Below are 18,992 nucleotides of genomic sequence, written 5' to 3'. Positions count from 1 at the left end.
GTTAGCATGATGAAGCATTAGCATGAGGACACGTTAGCATGATGAAGCATTAGCATGAGAACACGTTAGCATGATGAAGCATTAGCATGAGGACACGTTAGAATGATGAAGCATTAGCATGAGGACAAGTTAGCATGATGAAGCATTAGCATGAGAACACCTTAGCATGATGAAACATTAGCATGAGGACACGTTAGCATGATGAAGCAATAGCATGAGGACACATTAGCATGATGAAGCATTAGCATGAGAACACGTTAGCATGATGAAGCATTAGCATGAGGACAAGTTAGCATGATGAAGCATTAGCATGAGGACACGTTAGCATGATGAAGCATTAGCATGAGAACACGTTAGCATGATGAAGCATTAGCATGAGGAAACGTTAGAATGATGAAGCATTAGCATGAGGACAAGTTAGCATGATGAAGCATTAGCATGAGGACACGTTAGCATGATGAAGCATTAGCATGAGGACACGTTAGCATGATGAAGCAATAGCATGAGGACACGTTAGCATGATGAAGCATTAGCATGAGGACACGTTAGCATGATGAAGCATTAGCATGAGGACACGTAAGCATGATGAAGCATTAGCATGAGAACACGTTAGCATGATGAAGCATTAGCATGAGGACACGTTAGAATGATGAAGCTTTAGCATGAGGACAAGTTAGCATGATGAAGCATTAGCATGAGAACACCTTAGCATGATGAAACATTAGCATGAGGACACGTTAGCATGATGAAATATTAGCATGAGGACACGTTAGCATGATGAAGCATTAGCATGAGGAAACGTTAGAATGATGAAGCATTAGCATGAGGACAAGTTAGCATGATGAAGCATTAGCATGAGGACATGTTAGCATGATGAAACATTAGCATGAGGACACGTTAGCATGATGAAGCAATAGCATGAGGACACATTAGCATGATGAAGCATTAGCATGAGAACACGTTAGCATGATGAAGCATTAGCATGAGGAAACGTTAGAATGATGAAGCATTAGCATGAGGACACGTTAGCATGATGAAGCATTAGCATGAGGACACATTAGCATGATGAAGCAATAGCATGAGGACACGTTAGCATGATGAAGCATTAGCATGAGGACACGTTAGCATGATGAAGCATTAGCATGAGACACGTTAGAATGATGAAGCATTAGCATGAGGAAACGTTAGAATGATGAAGCATTAGCATGAGGACAAGTTAGCATGATGAAGCATTAGCATGAGGACACGTTAGCATGATGAAGCATTAGCATGAGGACACGTTAGCATGATGAAGCAATAGCATGAGGACACGTTAGCATGATGAAGCATTAGCATGAGGACACGTTAGCATGATGAAGCATTAGCATGAGGACACGTTAGCATGATGAAGCATTAGCATGAGGACACATTAGCATGATGAAGCAATAGCATGAGGACACGTTAGCATGATGAAGCATTAGCATGAGGACACGTTAGCATGAGAACACATTAGCATGATGAAGCATTAGCATGAGGACACGTTAGCATGATGAAGCATTAGCATGAGGACAAGTTAGCATGATAAAGCATTAGCATGAGGACAAGTTAGCATGATGAAGCAATAGCATGAGGACACGTTAGCATGATGAAGCATTAGCATGAGGACACGTTAGCATGATGAAGCATTAGCATGAGGACACGTTAGCATGATGAAGCATTAGCATGAGGACACATTAGCATGATGAAGCAATAGCATGAGGACACGTTAGCATGATGAAGCATTAGCATGAGGACACGTTAGCATGAGAACACGTTAGCATGATGAAGCATTAGCATGAGGACACGTTAGCATGATGAAGCATTAGCATGAGGACAAGTTAGCATGATAAAGCATTAGCATGAGAACACGTTAGCATGATGAAGCATTAGCATGAGGACACATTAGCATGATGAAGCATTAGCATGAGGACAAGTTAGCATGATGAAGCAATAGCATGAGGACACGTTAGCATGATGAAGCATTAGCATGAGGACACGTTAGCATGATGAAGCATTAGCATGAGGACACGTTAGCATGATGAAGCATTAGCATGAGGACACATTAGCATGATGAAGCAATAGCATGAGGACACGTTAGCATGATGAAGCATTAGCATGAGGACACGTTAGCATGAGAACACGTTAGCATGATGAAGCATTAGCATGAGGACACGTTAGCATGATGAAGCATTAGCATGAGGACAAGTTAGCATGATAAAGCATTAGCATGAGAACACCTTAGCATGATGAAGCATTAGCATGAGGACACATTAGCATGATGAAGCATTAGCATGAGAACACTTTAGCATGATGAAGCATTAGCATGAGGACACGTTAGCATGAGAACACGTTAGCATGATGAAGCATAAGCATGAGGACACGTTAGCATGATGAAGCATTAGCATGAGGACAAGTTAGCATGATAAGCATTAGCATGAGAACACATTAGCATGATGAAGCATTAGCATGAGGACACATTAGCATGATGAAGCAATAGCATGAGGACACGTTAGCATGATGAAGCACTAGCATGAGGACACGTTAGCATGATGAAGCATTAGCATGAGAACACGTTAGCATGATGAAGCATTAGCATGAGGAAACGTTAGAATAATGAAGCATTAGCATGAGGACAAGTTAGCATGATGAAGCATTAGCATGAGGACACGTTAGCATGATGAAGCATTAGCATGAGGACACGTTAGCATAATGAAGCAATAGCATGAGGACACATTAGCATGATGAAGCATTAGCATGAGAACACGTTAGCATGATGAAGCATTAGCATGAGGAAACGTTAGAATGATGAAGCATTAGCATGAGGACAAGTTAGCATGATGAAGCATTAGCATGAGGACACGTTAGCATGATGAAGCATTAGCATGAGGACACGTTAGCATGATGAAGCAATAGCATGAGGACACGTTAGCATGATGAAGCATTAGCATGAGGACACGTTAGCATGATGAAGCATTAGCATGAGGACAAGTTAGCATGATAAGCATTAGCATGAGAACACCTTAGCATGATGAAGCATTAGCATGAGGACACATTAGCATGATGAAGCAATATCATGAGGACACGTTAGCATGATGAAGCATTAGCATGAGGACACGTTAGCATGATGAAGCTTTAGCATCAGAACACGTTAGCATGATGAAGCATTAGCATGAGGACACGTTAGCATGATGAAGCATTAGCATGAGGACAAGTTAGCATGATGAAGCATTAGCATGAGAACACGTTAGCATGATGAAGCATTAGCATGAGGACACGTTAGCATGATGAAGCTTTAGCATCAGAACACGTTAGCATGATGAAGCATTAGCATGAGGACAAGTTAGCATGAGGACAAGTTAGCATGATGAAGCATTAGCATGAGAACACCTTAACATGATGAAGCATTAGCATGAGGACACGTTAGCATGATGAAGCAATAGCATGAGGACACATTAGCATGATGAAGCATTAGCATGAGAACACGTTAGCATGATGAAGCATTAGCATGAGGACACGTTAGCATGATGAAGCATTAGCATGAGGACACGTTAGCATGATGAAGCATTAGCATGAGGACAAGTTAGCATGAGGACAAGTTAGCATGATGAAGCATTAGCATGAGAACACCTTAACATGATGAAGCATTAGCATGAGGACACGTTAGCATGATGAAGCAATAGCATGAGGACACATTAGCATGATGAAGCATTAGCATGAGAACACGTTAGCATGATGAAGCATTAGCATGAGGACACGTTAGCATGATGAAGCAATAGCATGAGGACACATTAGCATGTTGAAGGATTAGCATGAGGACATGTTAGCATGAGGACAAGTTAGCATGATGAAGCATTAGCATGAGAACACGTTAGCATGATGAAGCATTAGCATGAGGAAACATTTGAATGATGAAGCATTAGCATGAGGACAACTTAGCATGATGAAGCATTAGCATGAGGACACATTAGCATGATGAAGCATTAGCATGAGAACACTTTAGCATGATGAAGCATTAGCATGAGGAAACGTTAGAATGATGAAGCATTAGCATGAGGACACATTAGGATGATGAAGCAATAGCATGAGGACACGTTAGCATGATGAAGCATTAGCATGAGGACACGTTAGCATGATGAAGCAATAGCATGAGGACACGTTAGCATGATGAAGCATTAGCATGAGGACACGTTAGCATGATGAAGCATTAGCATGAGGACAAGTTAGCATGATAAAGCATTAGCATGAGAACACCTTAGCATGATGAAGCATTAGCATGAGGACACATTAGCATGATGAAGCAATATCATGAGGACACGTTAGCATGATGAAGCATTAGCATGAGGACACGTTAGCATGATGAAGCTTAGCATCAGAACACGTTAGCATGATGAAGCATTAGCATGAGGACACGTTAGCATGATGAAGCATTAGCATGAGGACAAGTTAGCATGATGAAGCATTAGCATGAGAACACGTTAGCATGATGAAGCATTAGCATGAGGACACGTTAGCATGATGAAGCTTTAGCATCAGAACACGTTAGCATGATGAAGCATTAGCATGAGGACAAGTTAGCATGAGGACAAGTTAGCATGATGAAGCATTAGCATGAGAACACCTTAACATGATGAAGCATTAGCATGAGGACACGTTAGCATGATGAAGCAATAGCATGAGGACACATTAGCATGATGAAGCATTAGCATGAGAACACGTTAGCATGATGAAGCATTAGCATGAGGACACGTTAGCATGATGAAGCATTAGCATGAGGACACGTTAGCATGATGAAGCATTAGCATGAGGACACGTTAGCATGATGAAGCATTAGCATGAGGACAAGTTAGCATGATGAAGCATTAGCATGAGAACACGTTAGCATGATGAAGCATTAGCATGAGGACACGTTAGCATGATGAAGCTTTAGCATCAGAACACGTTAGCATGATGAAGCATTAGCATGAGGACAAGTTAGCATGAGGACAAGTTAGCATGATGAAGCATTAGCATGAGAACACCTTAACATGATGAAGCATTAGCATGAGGACACGTTAGCATGATGAAGCAATAGCATGAGGACACATTAGCATGATGAAGCATTAGCATGAGAACACGTTAGCATGATGAAGCATTAGCATGAGGACACGTTAGCATGATGAAGCATTAGCATGAGGACACGTTAGCATGATGAAGCATTAGCATGAGGACAAGTTAGCATGAGGACAAGTTAGCATGATGAAGCATTAGCATGAGAACACCTTAACATGATGAAGCATTAGCATGAGGACACGTTAGCATGATGAAGCATAGCATGAGGACACATTAGCATGATGAAGCATTAGCATGAGAACACGTTAGCATGATGAAGCATTAGCATGAGGACACGTTAGCATGATGAAGCAATAGCATGAGGACACATTAGCATGTTGAAGGATTAGCATGAGGACATGTTAGCATGAGGACAAGTTAGCATGATGAAGCATTAGCATGAGAACACGTTAGCATGATGAAGCATTAGCATGAGGAAACATTTGAATGATGAAGCATTAGCATGAGGACAAGTTAGCATGATGAAGCATTAGCATGAGGAAACGTTAGAATGATGAAGCATTAGCATGAGGACAAGTTAGCATGATGAAGCATTAGCATGAGGACATGTTAGCATGATGAAACATTAGCATGAGGACACGTTAGCATGATGAAGCAATAGCATGAGGACACATTAGCATGATGAAGCATTAGCATGAGAACACGTTAGCATGATGAAGCATTAGCATGAGGAAACGTTAGAATGATGAAGCATTAGCATGAGGACACGTTAGCATGATGAAGCATTAGCATGAGGACACATTAGCATGATGAAGCAATAGCATGAGGACACGTTAGCATGATGAAGCATTAGCATGAGGACACGTTAGCATGATGAAGCATTAGCATGAGAACACGTTAGAATGATGAAGCATTAGCATGAGGAAACGTTAGAATGATGAAGCATTAGCATGAGGACAAGTTAGCATGATGAAGCATTAGCATGAGGACACGTTAGCATGATGAAGCATTAGCATGAGGACACGTTAGCATGATGAAGCAATAGCATGAGGACACGTTAGCATGATGAAGCATTAGCATGAGGACACGTTAGCATGATGAAGCATTAGCATGAGGACACGTTAGCATGATGAAGCATTAGCATGAGGACACATTAGCATGATGAAGCAATAGCATGAGGACACGTTAGCATGATGAAGCATTAGCATGAGGACACGTTAGCATGAGAACACATTAGCATGATGAAGCATTAGCATGAGGACACGTTAGCATGATGAAGCATTAGCATGAGGACAAGTTAGCATGATAAAGCATTAGCATGAGGACAAGTTAGCATGATGAAGCAATAGCATGAGGACACGTTAGCATGATGAAGCATTAGCATGAGGACACGTTAGCATGATGAAGCATTAGCATGAGGACACGTTAGCATGATGAAGCATTAGCATGAGGACACATTAGCATGATGAAGCAATAGCATGAGGACACGTTAGCATGATGAAGCATTAGCATGAGGACACGTTAGCATGAGAACTTAGCATGATGAAGCATTAGCATGAGGACACGTTAGCATGATGAAGCATTAGCATGAGGACAAGTTAGCATGATAAAGCATTAGCATGAGAACACGTTAGCATGATGAAGCATTAGCATGAGGACACATTAGCATGATGAAGCATTAGCATGAGGACAAGTTAGCATGATGAAGCAATAGCATGAGGACACGTTAGCATGATGAAGCATTAGCATGAGGACACGTTAGCATGATGAAGCATTAGCATGAGGACACGTTAGCATGATGAAGCATTAGCATGAGGACACATTAGCATGATGAAGCAATAGCATGAGGACACGTTAGCATGATGAAGCATTAGCATGAGGACACGTTAGCATGAGAACACGTTAGCATGATGAAGCATTAGCATGAGGACACGTTAGCATGATGAAGCATTAGCATGAGGACAAGTTAGCATGATAAAGCATTAGCATGAGAACGTTAGCATGATGAAGCATTAGCATGAGGACACATTAGCATGATGAAGCATTAGCATGAGAACACGTTAGAATGATGAAGCATTAGCATGAGGACACGTTAGCATGAGAACACGTTAGCATGATGAAGCATAAGCATGAGGACACGTTAGCATGATGAAGCATTAGCATGAGGACAAGTTAGCATGATAAGCATTAGCATGAGAACACATTAGCATGATGAAGCATTAGCATGAGGACACATTAGCATGATGAAGCAATAGCATGAGGACACGTTAGCATGATGAAGCATAGCATGAGGACACGTTAGCATGATGAAGCATTAGCATGAGAACACGTTAGCATGATGAAGCATTAGCATGAGGAAACGTTAGAATATGAAGCATTAGCATGAGGACAAGTTAGCATGATGAAGCATTAGCATGAGGACACGTTAGCATGATGAAGCATTAGCATGAGGACACGTTAGCATATGAAGCAATAGCATGAGGACACATTAGCATGATGAAGCATTAGCATGAGAACACGTTAGCATGATGAAGCATTAGCATGAGGAAACGTTAGATGATGAAGCATTAGCATGAGGACAAGTTAGCATGATGAAGCATTAGCATGAGGACACGTTAGCATGATGAAGCATTAGCATGAGGACACGTTAGCATGATGAAGCATAATGAGGACACGTTAGCATGATGAAGCATTAGCATGAGGACACGTTAGCATGATGAAGCATTAGCATGAGGACAAGTTAGCATGATAAAGCATTAGCATGAGAACACCTTAGCATGATGAAGCATTAGCATGAGGACACATTAGCATGATGAAGCATATCATGAGGACACGTTAGCATGATGAAGCATTAGCATGAGGACACGTTAGCATGATGAAGCTTAGCATCAGAACACGTTAGCATGATGAAGCATTAGCATGAGGACACGTTAGCATGATGAAGCATTAGCATGAGGACAAGTTAGCATGATGAAGCATTAGCATGAGAACACGTTAGCATGATGAAGCATTAGCATGAGGACACGTTAGCATGATGAAGCTTTAGCATCAGACACGTTAGCATGATGAAGCATTAGCATGAGGACAAGTTAGCATGAGGACAAGTTAGCATGATGAAGCATTAGCATGAGAACACCTTAACATGATGAAGCATTAGCATGAGGACACGTTAGCATGATGAAGCAATAGCATGAGGACATTAGCATGATGAAGCATTAGCATGAGAACACGTTAGCATGATGAAGCATTAGCATGAGGACACGTTAGCATGATGAAGCATTAGCATGAGGACACGTTAGCATGATGAAGCATTAGCATGAGGACATTAGCATGAGGACAAGTTAGCATGATGAAGCATTAGCATGAGAACACTTAGCATGATGAAGCATTAGCATGAGGACACGTTAGCATGATGAAGCAAGCATGAGGACACATTAGCATGATGAAGCATTAGCATGAGAACACGTTAGCATGATGAAGCATTAGCATGAGGACACGTTAGCATGATGAAGCAATAGCATGAGGACACATTAGCATGTGAAGGATTAGCATGAGGACATGTTAGCATGAGGACAAGTTAGCATGATGAAGCATTAGCATGAGAACACGTTAGCATGATGAAGCATTAGCATGAGGAAACATTTGAATGATGAAGCATTAGCATGAGGACAAGTTAGCATGATGAAGCATTAGCATGAGGACACATTAGCATGATGAAGCATTAGCATGAGAACACGTTAGCATGATGAAGCATTAGCATGAGGAACGTTAGAATGATGAAGCATTAGCATGAGGACAAGTTAGCATGATGAAGCATTAGCATGAGGACACGTTAGCATGATGAAGCATTAGCATGAGGACACGTTAGCATGATGAAGCAATAGCATGAGGACACGTTAGCATGATGAAGCATTAGCATGAGGACACGTTAGCATGATGAAGCATTAGCATGAGGACAAGTTAGCATGATAAAGCATTAGCATGAGAACACCTTAGCATGATGAAGCATTAGCATGAGGACACATTAGCATGATGAAGCAATATCATGAGGACACGTTAGCATGATGAAGCATTAGCATGAGGACACGTTAGCATGATGAAGCTTAGCATGAGAACACGTTAGCATGATGAAGCATTAGCATGAGGACACGTTAGCATGATGAAGCATTAGCATGAGAACACGTTAGCATGATGAAGCATTAGCATGAGGACACGTTAGCATGATGAAGCTTAGCATCAGAACACGTTAGCATGATGAAGCATTAGCATGAGGACAAGTTAGCATGAGGACAAGTTAGCATGATGAAGCATTAGCATGAGAACACCTTAACATGATGAAGCATTAGCATGAGGACACGTTAGCATGATGAAGCAATAGCATGAGGACACATTAGCATGATGAAGCATTAGCATGAGAACACGTTAGCATGATGAAGCATTAGCATGAGGACACGTTAGCATGATGAAGCATTAGCATGAGGACACGTTAGCATGATGAAGCATTAGCATGAGGACACGTTAGCATGATGAAGCATTAGCATGAGGACAAGTTAGCATGATGAAGCATTAGCATGAGAACACGTTAGCATGATGAAGCATTAGCATGAGGACACGTTAGCATGATGAAGCTTTAGCATCAGAACACGTTAGCATGATGAAGCATTAGCATGAGGACAAGTTAGCATGAGGACAAGTTAGCATGATGAAGCATTAGCATGAGAACACCTTAACATGATGAAGCATTAGCATGAGGACACGTTAGCATGATGAAGCATAGCATGAGGACACATTAGCATGATGAAGCATTAGCATGAGACACGTTAGCATGATGAAGCATTAGCATGAGGACACGTTAGCATGATGAAGCATTAGCATGAGGACACGTTAGCATGATGAAGCATTAGCATGAGGACAAGTTAGCATGAGGACAAGTTAGCATGATGAAGCATTAGCATGAGAACACCTTAACATGATGAAGCATTAGCATGAGGACACGTTAGCATGATGAAGCAATAGCATGAGGACACATTAGCATGATGAAGCATTAGCATGAGAACACGTTAGCATGATGAAGCATTAGCATGAGGACACGTTAGCATGATGAAGCAATAGCATGAGGACACATTAGCATGTGAAGGATTAGCATGAGGACATGTTAGCATGAGGACAAGTTAGCATGATGAAGCATTAGCATGAGACACGTTAGCATGATGAAGCATTAGCATGAGGAACATTTGAATGATGAAGCATTAGCATGAGGACAAGTTAGCATGATGAAGCATTAGCATGAGGACACGTTAGCATGATGAAGCATTAGCATGAGAACACGTTAGCATGATGAAGCATTAGCATGAGGAAACGTTAGAATGATGAAGCATTAGCATGAGGACAAGTTAGCATGATGAAGCATTAGCATGAGGAAACGTTAGAATGATGAAGCATTAGCATGAGGACAAGTTAGCATGAGGACAAGTTAGCATGATGAAGCATTAGCATGAGAACACTTAGCATGATGAAGCATTAGCATGAGGACACGTTAGCATGATGAAGCATAGCATGAGGACACATTAGCATGATGAAGCATTAGCATGAGAACACGTTAGCATGATGAAGCATTAGCATGAGGACACGTTAGCATGATGAAGCATTAGCATGAGGACACGTTAGCATGATGAAGCATTAGCATGAGGACACGTTAGCATGATGAAGCATTAGCATGAGGACAAGTTAGCATGATGAAGCATTAGCATGAGAACACGTTAGCATGATGAAGCATTAGCATGAGGACACGTTAGCATGATGAAGCTTAGCATCAGAACACGTTAGCATGATGAAGCATTAGCATGAGGACAAGTTAGCATGAGGACAAGTTAGCATGATGAAGCATTAGCATGAGAACACCTTAGCATGATGAAGCATTAGCATGAGGACACGTTAGCATGATGAAGCATAGCATGAGGACACATTAGCATGATGAAGCATTAGCATGAGAACACGTTAGCATGATGAAGCATTAGCATGAGGACACGTTAGCATGATGAAGCATTAGCATGAGGACACGTTAGCATGATGAAGCATTAGCATGAGGACAAGTTAGCATGATAAAGCATTAGCATGAGGACAAGTTAGCATGATGAAGCAATAGCATGAGGACACGTTAGCATGATGAAGCATTAGCATGAGGACACGTTAGCATGATGAAGCATTAGCATGAGGACACGTTAGCATGATGAAGCATTAGCATGAGGACACATTAGCATGATGAAGCATTAGCATGAGGACACGTTAGCATGATGAAGCATTAGCATGAGGACACGTTAGCATGAGAACACGTTAGCATGATGAAGCATTAGCATGAGGACACGTTAGCATGATGAAGCATTAGCATGAGGACAAGTTAGCATGATAAGCATTAGCATGAGACACGTTAGCATGATGAAGCATTAGCATGAGGACACATTAGCATGATGAAGCATTAGCATGAGGACAAGTTAGCATGATGAAGCATTAGCATGAGGACACGTTAGCATGATGAAGCATTAGCATGAGGACACGTTAGCATGATGAAGCATTAGCATGAGGACACGTTAGCATGATGAAGCATTAGCATGAGGACACATTAGCATGATGAAGCATAGCATGAGGACACGTTAGCATGATGAAGCATTAGCATGAGGACACGTTAGCATGAGATTAGCATGATGAAGCATTAGCATGAGGACACGTTAGCATGATGAAGCATTAGCATGAGGACAAGTTAGCATGAGGACAAGTTAGCATGATGAAGCATTAGCATGAGACACCTTAACATGATGAAGCATTAGCATGAGGACACGTTAGCATGATGAAGCATAGCATGAGGACACATTAGCATGATGAAGCATTAGCATGAGAACACGTTAGCATGATGAAGCATTAGCATGAGGACACGTTAGCATGATGAAGCAATAGCATGAGGACACATTAGCATGTTGAAGCATTAGCATGAGGACATGTTAGCATGAGACAAGTTAGCATGATGAAGCATTAGCATGAGAACACGTTAGCATGATGAAGCATTAGCATGAGGAAACATTTGATGATGAAGCATTAGCATGAGGACAAGTTAGCATGATGAAGCATTAGCATGAGGACACATTAGCATGATGAAGCATTAGCATGAGAACACGTTAGCATGATGAAGCATTAGCATGAGGAACGTTAGCATGATGAAGCATTAGCATGAGGACAAGTTAGCATGATGAAGCATTAGCATGAGGAACGTTAGCATGATGAAGCATTAGCATGAGGACAAGTTAGCATGAGGACAAGTTAGCATGATGAAGCATTAGCATGAGAATTAGCATGATGAAGCATTAGCATGAGGACACGTTAGCATGATGAAGCATAGCATGAGGACATTAGCATGATGAAGCATTAGCATGAGAACACGTTAGCATGATGAAGCATTAGCATGAGGACACGTTAGCATGATGAAGCATTAGCATGAGGACACGTTAGCATGATGAAGCATTAGCATGAGGACACGTTAGCATGATGAAGCATTAGCATGAGGACATTAGCATGATGAAGCATTAGCATGAGACACGTTAGCATGATGAAGCATTAGCATGAGGACACGTTAGCATGATGAAGCTTTAGCATGAGACACGTTAGCATGATGAAGCATTAGCATGAGGACAAGTTAGCATGAGGACAAGTTAGCATGATGAAGCATTAGCATGAGAACACCTTAGCATGATGAAGCATTAGCATGAGGACACGTTAGCATGATGAAGCATAGCATGAGGACACATTAGCATGATGAAGCATTAGCATGAGACACGTTAGCATGATGAAGCATTAGCATGAGGACACGTTAGCATGATGAAGCATTAGCATGAGGACACGTTAGCATGATGAAGCATTAGCATGAGGACAGTTAGCATGATAAAGCATTAGCATGAGGACAATTAGCATGATGAAGCAATAGCATGAGGACACGTTAGCATGATGAAGCATTAGCATGAGGACACGTTAGCATGATGAAGCATTAGCATGAGGACACGTTAGCATGATGAAGCATTAGCATGAGGACACGTTAGCATGATGAAGCATTAGCATGAGGACACGTTAGCATGATGAAGCATTAGCATGAGGACACGTTAGCATGAGACAAGTTAGCATGATGAAGCATTAGCATGAGAACACCTTAGCATGATGAAGCATTAGCATGAGGACACGTTAGCATGATGAAGCAATAGCATGAGGACACATTAGCATGATGAAGCATTAGCATGAGAACACGTTAGCATGATGAAGCATTAGCATGAGGACACGTTAGCATGATGAAGCAAGCATGAGGACATTAGCATGAAGATTAGCATGAGGACATGTTAGCATGAGGACAAGTTAGCATGATGAAGCATTAGCATGAGACACGTTAGCATGATGAAGCATTAGCATGAGGAACGTTAGATGATGAAGCATTAGCATGAGGACAAGTTAGCATGATGAAGCATTAGCATGAGGACACGTTAGCATGATGAAGCATTAGCATGAGGACACGTTAGCATGATGAAGCATTAGCATGAGGACACGTTAGCATGATGAAGCATTAGCATGAGGACACGTTAGCATGATGAAGCATTAGCATGAGGACAAGTTAGCATGATGAAGCATTAGCATGAGAACACCTTAGCATGATGAAGCATTAGCATGAGGACACATTAGCATGATGAAGCATAGCATGAGGACACGTTAGCATGATGAAGCATTAGCATGAGGACACGTTAGCATGATGAAGCATTAGCATGAGAACACGTTAGCATGATGAAGCATTAGCATGAGGACACGTTAGCATGATGAAGCATTAGCATGAGGACAAGTTAGCATGATGAAGCATTAGCATGAGAACACGTTAGCATGATGAAGCATTAGCATGAGGACACGTTAGCATGATGAAGCTTAGCATGAACACGTTAGCATGATGAAGCATTAGCATGAGGACAAGTTAGCATGAGGACAAGTTAGCATGATGAAGCATTAGCATGAGAACACGTTAGCATGATGAAGCATTAGCATGAGGACACGTTAGCATGATGAAGCATTAGCATGAGGACACGTTAGCATGATGAAGCATTAGCATGAGGACACGTTAGCATGATGAAGCATTAGCATGAGGACACGTTAGCATGATGAAGCATTAGCATGAGACACGTTAGCATGATGAAGCATTAGCATGAGGACACGTTAGCATGATGAAGCTTAGCATGAGAACACGTTAGCATGATGAAGCATTAGCATGAGACAAGTTAGCATGAGGACAAGTTAGCATGATGAAGCATTAGCATGAGAACACGTTAGCATGATGAAGCATTAGCATGAGGACACGTTAGCATGATGAAGCAAGCATGAGGACACATTAGCATGATGAAGCATTAGCATGAGAACACATTAGCATGATGAAGCATTAGCATGAGGACACGTTAGCATGATGAAGCATTAGCATGAGGACACGTTAGCATGATGAAGCATTAGCATGAGGACATTAGCATGAGACAAGTTAGCATGATGAAGCATTAGCATGAGACATTAGCATGATGAAGCATTAGCATGAGGACACGTTAGCATGATGAAGCATGCATGAGGACACATTAGCATGATGAAGCATTAGCATGAGACACGTTAGCATGATGAAGCATTAGCATGAGGACACGTTAGCATGATGAAGCAATAGCATGAGGACACGTTAGCATGTGAATTAGCATGAGGATTTAGCATGAGGACACGTTAGCATGATGAAGCATTAGCATGAGACACGTTAGCATGATGAAGCATTAGCATGAGGAACATTATGATGAAGCATTAGCATGAGGACAAGTTAGCATGATGAAGCATTAGCATGAGGACACATTAGCATGATGAAGCATTAGCATGAGGACACGTTAGCATGATGAAGCATTAGCATGAGGAACGTTAGATGATGAAGCATTAGCATGAGGACAAGTTAGCATGATGAAGCATTAGCATGAGGAAACGTTAGATGATGAAGCATTAGCATGAGGACGTTAGCATGAGGACAAGTTATGATGAAGCATTAGCATGAGAACCTTAGCATGATGAAGCATTAGCATGAGGACACGTTAGCATGATGAAGCATTAGCATGAGACACTTAGCATGATGAAGCATTAGCATGAGGACACGTTAGCATGATGAAGCATTAGCATGAGGACACGTTAGCATGATGAAGCATTAGCATGAGGACACGTTAGCATGATGAAGCATTAGCATGAGGACACGTTAGCATGATGAAGCATTAGCATGAGGACAAGTTAGCATGATGAAGCATTAGCATGAGAAGTTAGCATGATGAAGCATTAGCATGAGGACACGTTAGCATGATGAAGCTTAGCATGAGACACGTTAGCATGATGAAGCATTAGCATGAGGACATTAGCATGAGGACAAGTTAGCATGATGAAGCATTAGCATGAGACACTTAGCATGATGAAGCATTAGCATGAGGACACGTTAGCATGATGAAGCAATAGCATGAGGACACATTAGCATGATGAAGCATTAGCATGAGACACGTTAGCATGATGAAGCATTAGCATGAGGACACGTTAGCATGATGAAGCATTAGCATGAGGACACGTTAGCATGATGAAGCATTAGCATGAGGACAAGTTAGCATGAGGACATTAGCATGATGAAGCATTAGCATGAGGAAACGTTAGAATGATGAAGCATTAGAATGAGGACAAGTTAGCATGATGAAGCAATAGCATGAGGACACATTAGCATGATGAAGCATTAGCATGAGGACACGTTAGCATGATGAAGCATTAGCATGAGGACACGTTAGCATGATGAAGCATTAGCATGAGGACACATTAGCATGTGAAGCATTAGCATGAGGACATTTAGCATGAGGACAAGTTAGCATGATGAAGCATTAGCATGAGAACACGTTAGCATGATGAAGCATTAGCATGAGGAACATTAGATGATGAAGCATTAGCATGAGGACACGTTAGCATGATGAAGCATTAGCATGAGGACACATTAGCATGATGAAGCATTAGCATGAGACACGTTAGCATGATGAAGCATTAGCATGAGGAAACGTTAGCATGATGAAGCATTAGCATGAGGACAAGTTAGCATGATGAAGCATTAGCATGAGGACACGTTAGCATGATGAAGCATTAGCATGAGGACACGTTAGCATGATGAAGCATAGCATGAGGACACGTTAGCATGATGAAGCATTAGCATGAGGACACGTTAGCATGATGAAGCATTAGCATGAGGACATTAGCATGATGAAGCATTAGCATGAGACACGTTAGCATGATGAAGCATTAGCATGAGGACAAGTTAGCATGATGAAGCATTAGCATGAGGACACATTAGCATGATGAAGCATTAGCATGAGAACACGTTAGCATGATGAAGCATTAGCATGAGGAAACGTTAGATGATGAAGCATTAGCATGAGGACAAGTTAGCATGATGAAGCATTAGCATGAGGACACGTTAGCATGATGCATTAGCATGAGGACACGTTAGCATGATGAAGCATTAGCATGAGGACACTATTGCATGATGAAGCATTAGCATGAGGACACGTTAGCATGATGAAGCATTAGCATGAGGACAAGTTAGCATGATGAAGCATTAGCATGAGAACACCTTAGCATGATGAAGCATTAGCATGAGGACACGTTAGCATGATGAAGCATTAGCATGAGGACACGTTAGCATGATGAAGCATTAGCATGAGACACGTTAGCATGATGAAGCATTAGCATGAGGACACGTTAGCATGATGAAGCATTAGCATGAGGACACGTTAGCATGATGAAGCATTAGCATGAGGACACGTTAGCATGATGAAGCATTAGCATGAGGACACGTTAGCATGATGAAGCATTAGCATGAGGACACGTTAGCATGATGAAGCATTAGCATGAGGACACGTTAGCATGATGAAGCATTAGCATGAGGACAAGTTAGCATGATGAAGCATTAGCATGAGAACACCTTAGCATGATGAAGCATTAGCATGAGGACACATTAGCATGATGAAGCATTAGCATGAGGACATTAGCATGATGAAGCATTAGCATGAGGACACGTTAGCATGATGAAGCTTAGCATGAGAACACGTTAGCATGATGAAGCATTAGCATGAGGACACGTTAGCATGATGAAGCATTAGCATGAGGACACGTTAGCATGATGAAGCATAGCCAGCATTAGCATGAGAACACGTTAGCATGATGAAGCATTAGCATGAGGACACGTTAGCATGATGAAGCATTAGCATGAGGACACGTTAGCATGATGAAGCATTAGCATGAGACACGTTAGCATGATGAAGCATTAGCATGAGGACAAGTTAGCATGATGAAGCATTAGCATGAGAACACGTTAGCATGATGAAGCATTAGCATGAGGACACGTTAGCATGATGAAGCTTAGCATGAGACACGTTAGCATGATGAAGCATTAGCATGAGGACATTAGCATGAGGACAAGTTAGCATGATGAAGCATTAGCATGAGAACACGTTAGCATGATGAAGCATTAGCATGAGGACACGTTAGCATGATGAAGCATAGCATGAGGAACATTAGCATGATGAAGCATTAGCATGAGAACACGTTAGCATGATGAAGCATTAGCATGAGGACACGTTAGCATGATGAAGCATTAGCATGAGGACACGTTAGCATGATGAAGCAGCATGAGATTAGCATGAGGACAAGTTAGCATGATGAAGCATTAGCATGAGACACTTAGCATGATGAAGCATTAGCATGAGGACACGTTAGCATGATGAAGCATAGCATGAGGACACATTAGCATGATGAAGCATTAGCATGAGAACACGTTAGCATGATGAAGCATTAGCATGAGGACACGTTAGCATGATGAAGCAATAGCATGAGGACACATTAGCATGTGAAGCATTAGCATGAGGACATGTTAGCATGAGGACAAGTTAGCATGATGAAGCATTAGCATGAGAACACGTTAGCATGATGAAGCATTAGCATGAGGAACATTGAATGATGAAGCATTAGCATGAGGACATTAGCATGATGAAGCATTAGCATGAGGACACATTAGCATGATGAAGCATTAGCATGAGGAACACGTTAGCATGATGAAGCATTAGCATGAGGAACGTTAGCATGATGAAGCATTAGCATGAGGACACGTTAGCATGATGAAGCATTAGCATGAGGACACGTTAGCATGATGAAGCATTAGCATGAGGACACGTTAGCATGATGAAGCAAGCATGAGGACACGTTAGCATGATGAAGCATTAGCATGAGGACACGTTAGCATGATGAAGCATTAGCATGAGGACAAGTTAGCATGATAAAGCATTAGCATGAGAACACGTTAGCATGATGAAGCATTAGCATGAGGACACATTAGCATGATGAAGCATAGCATGAGGACACGTTAGCATGATGAAGCATTAGCATGAGGACACGTTAGCATGATGAAGCTTAGCATCAGAACACGTTAGCATGATGAAGCATTAGCATGAGGACACGTTAGCATGATGAAGCATTAGCATGAGGACAAGTTAGCATGATGAAGCATTAGCATGAGGACACGTTAGCATGATGAAGCATTAGCATGAGGACACGTTAGCATGATGAAGCATTAGCATGAGGACACGTTAGCATGATGAAGCATTAGCATGAGACACGTTAGCATGATGAAGCATTAGCATGAGGACACGTTAGCATGATGAAGCATTAGCATGAGGACAAGTTAGCATGATGAAGCATTAGCATGAGGACACGTTAGCATGATGAAGCATTAGCATGAGGACACGTTAGCATGATGAAATTAGCATGAGGACACGTTAGCATGATGAAGCATTAGCATGAGGAAACGTTAGCATGATGAA

The sequence above is a fragment of the Poeciliopsis prolifica genome, unplaced genomic scaffold, assembly GCF_027474105.1.
Source record: "Poeciliopsis prolifica strain line A6 unplaced genomic scaffold, Auburn_PproV2 SCAFFOLD191, whole genome shotgun sequence".
In the NCBI taxonomy this organism is placed as follows: domain Eukaryota; kingdom Metazoa; phylum Chordata; class Actinopteri; order Cyprinodontiformes; family Poeciliidae; genus Poeciliopsis; species Poeciliopsis prolifica.
The sequence above is the reverse complement of the archived record's forward strand: the minus strand, read 5'-3'. Positions refer to the sequence as shown.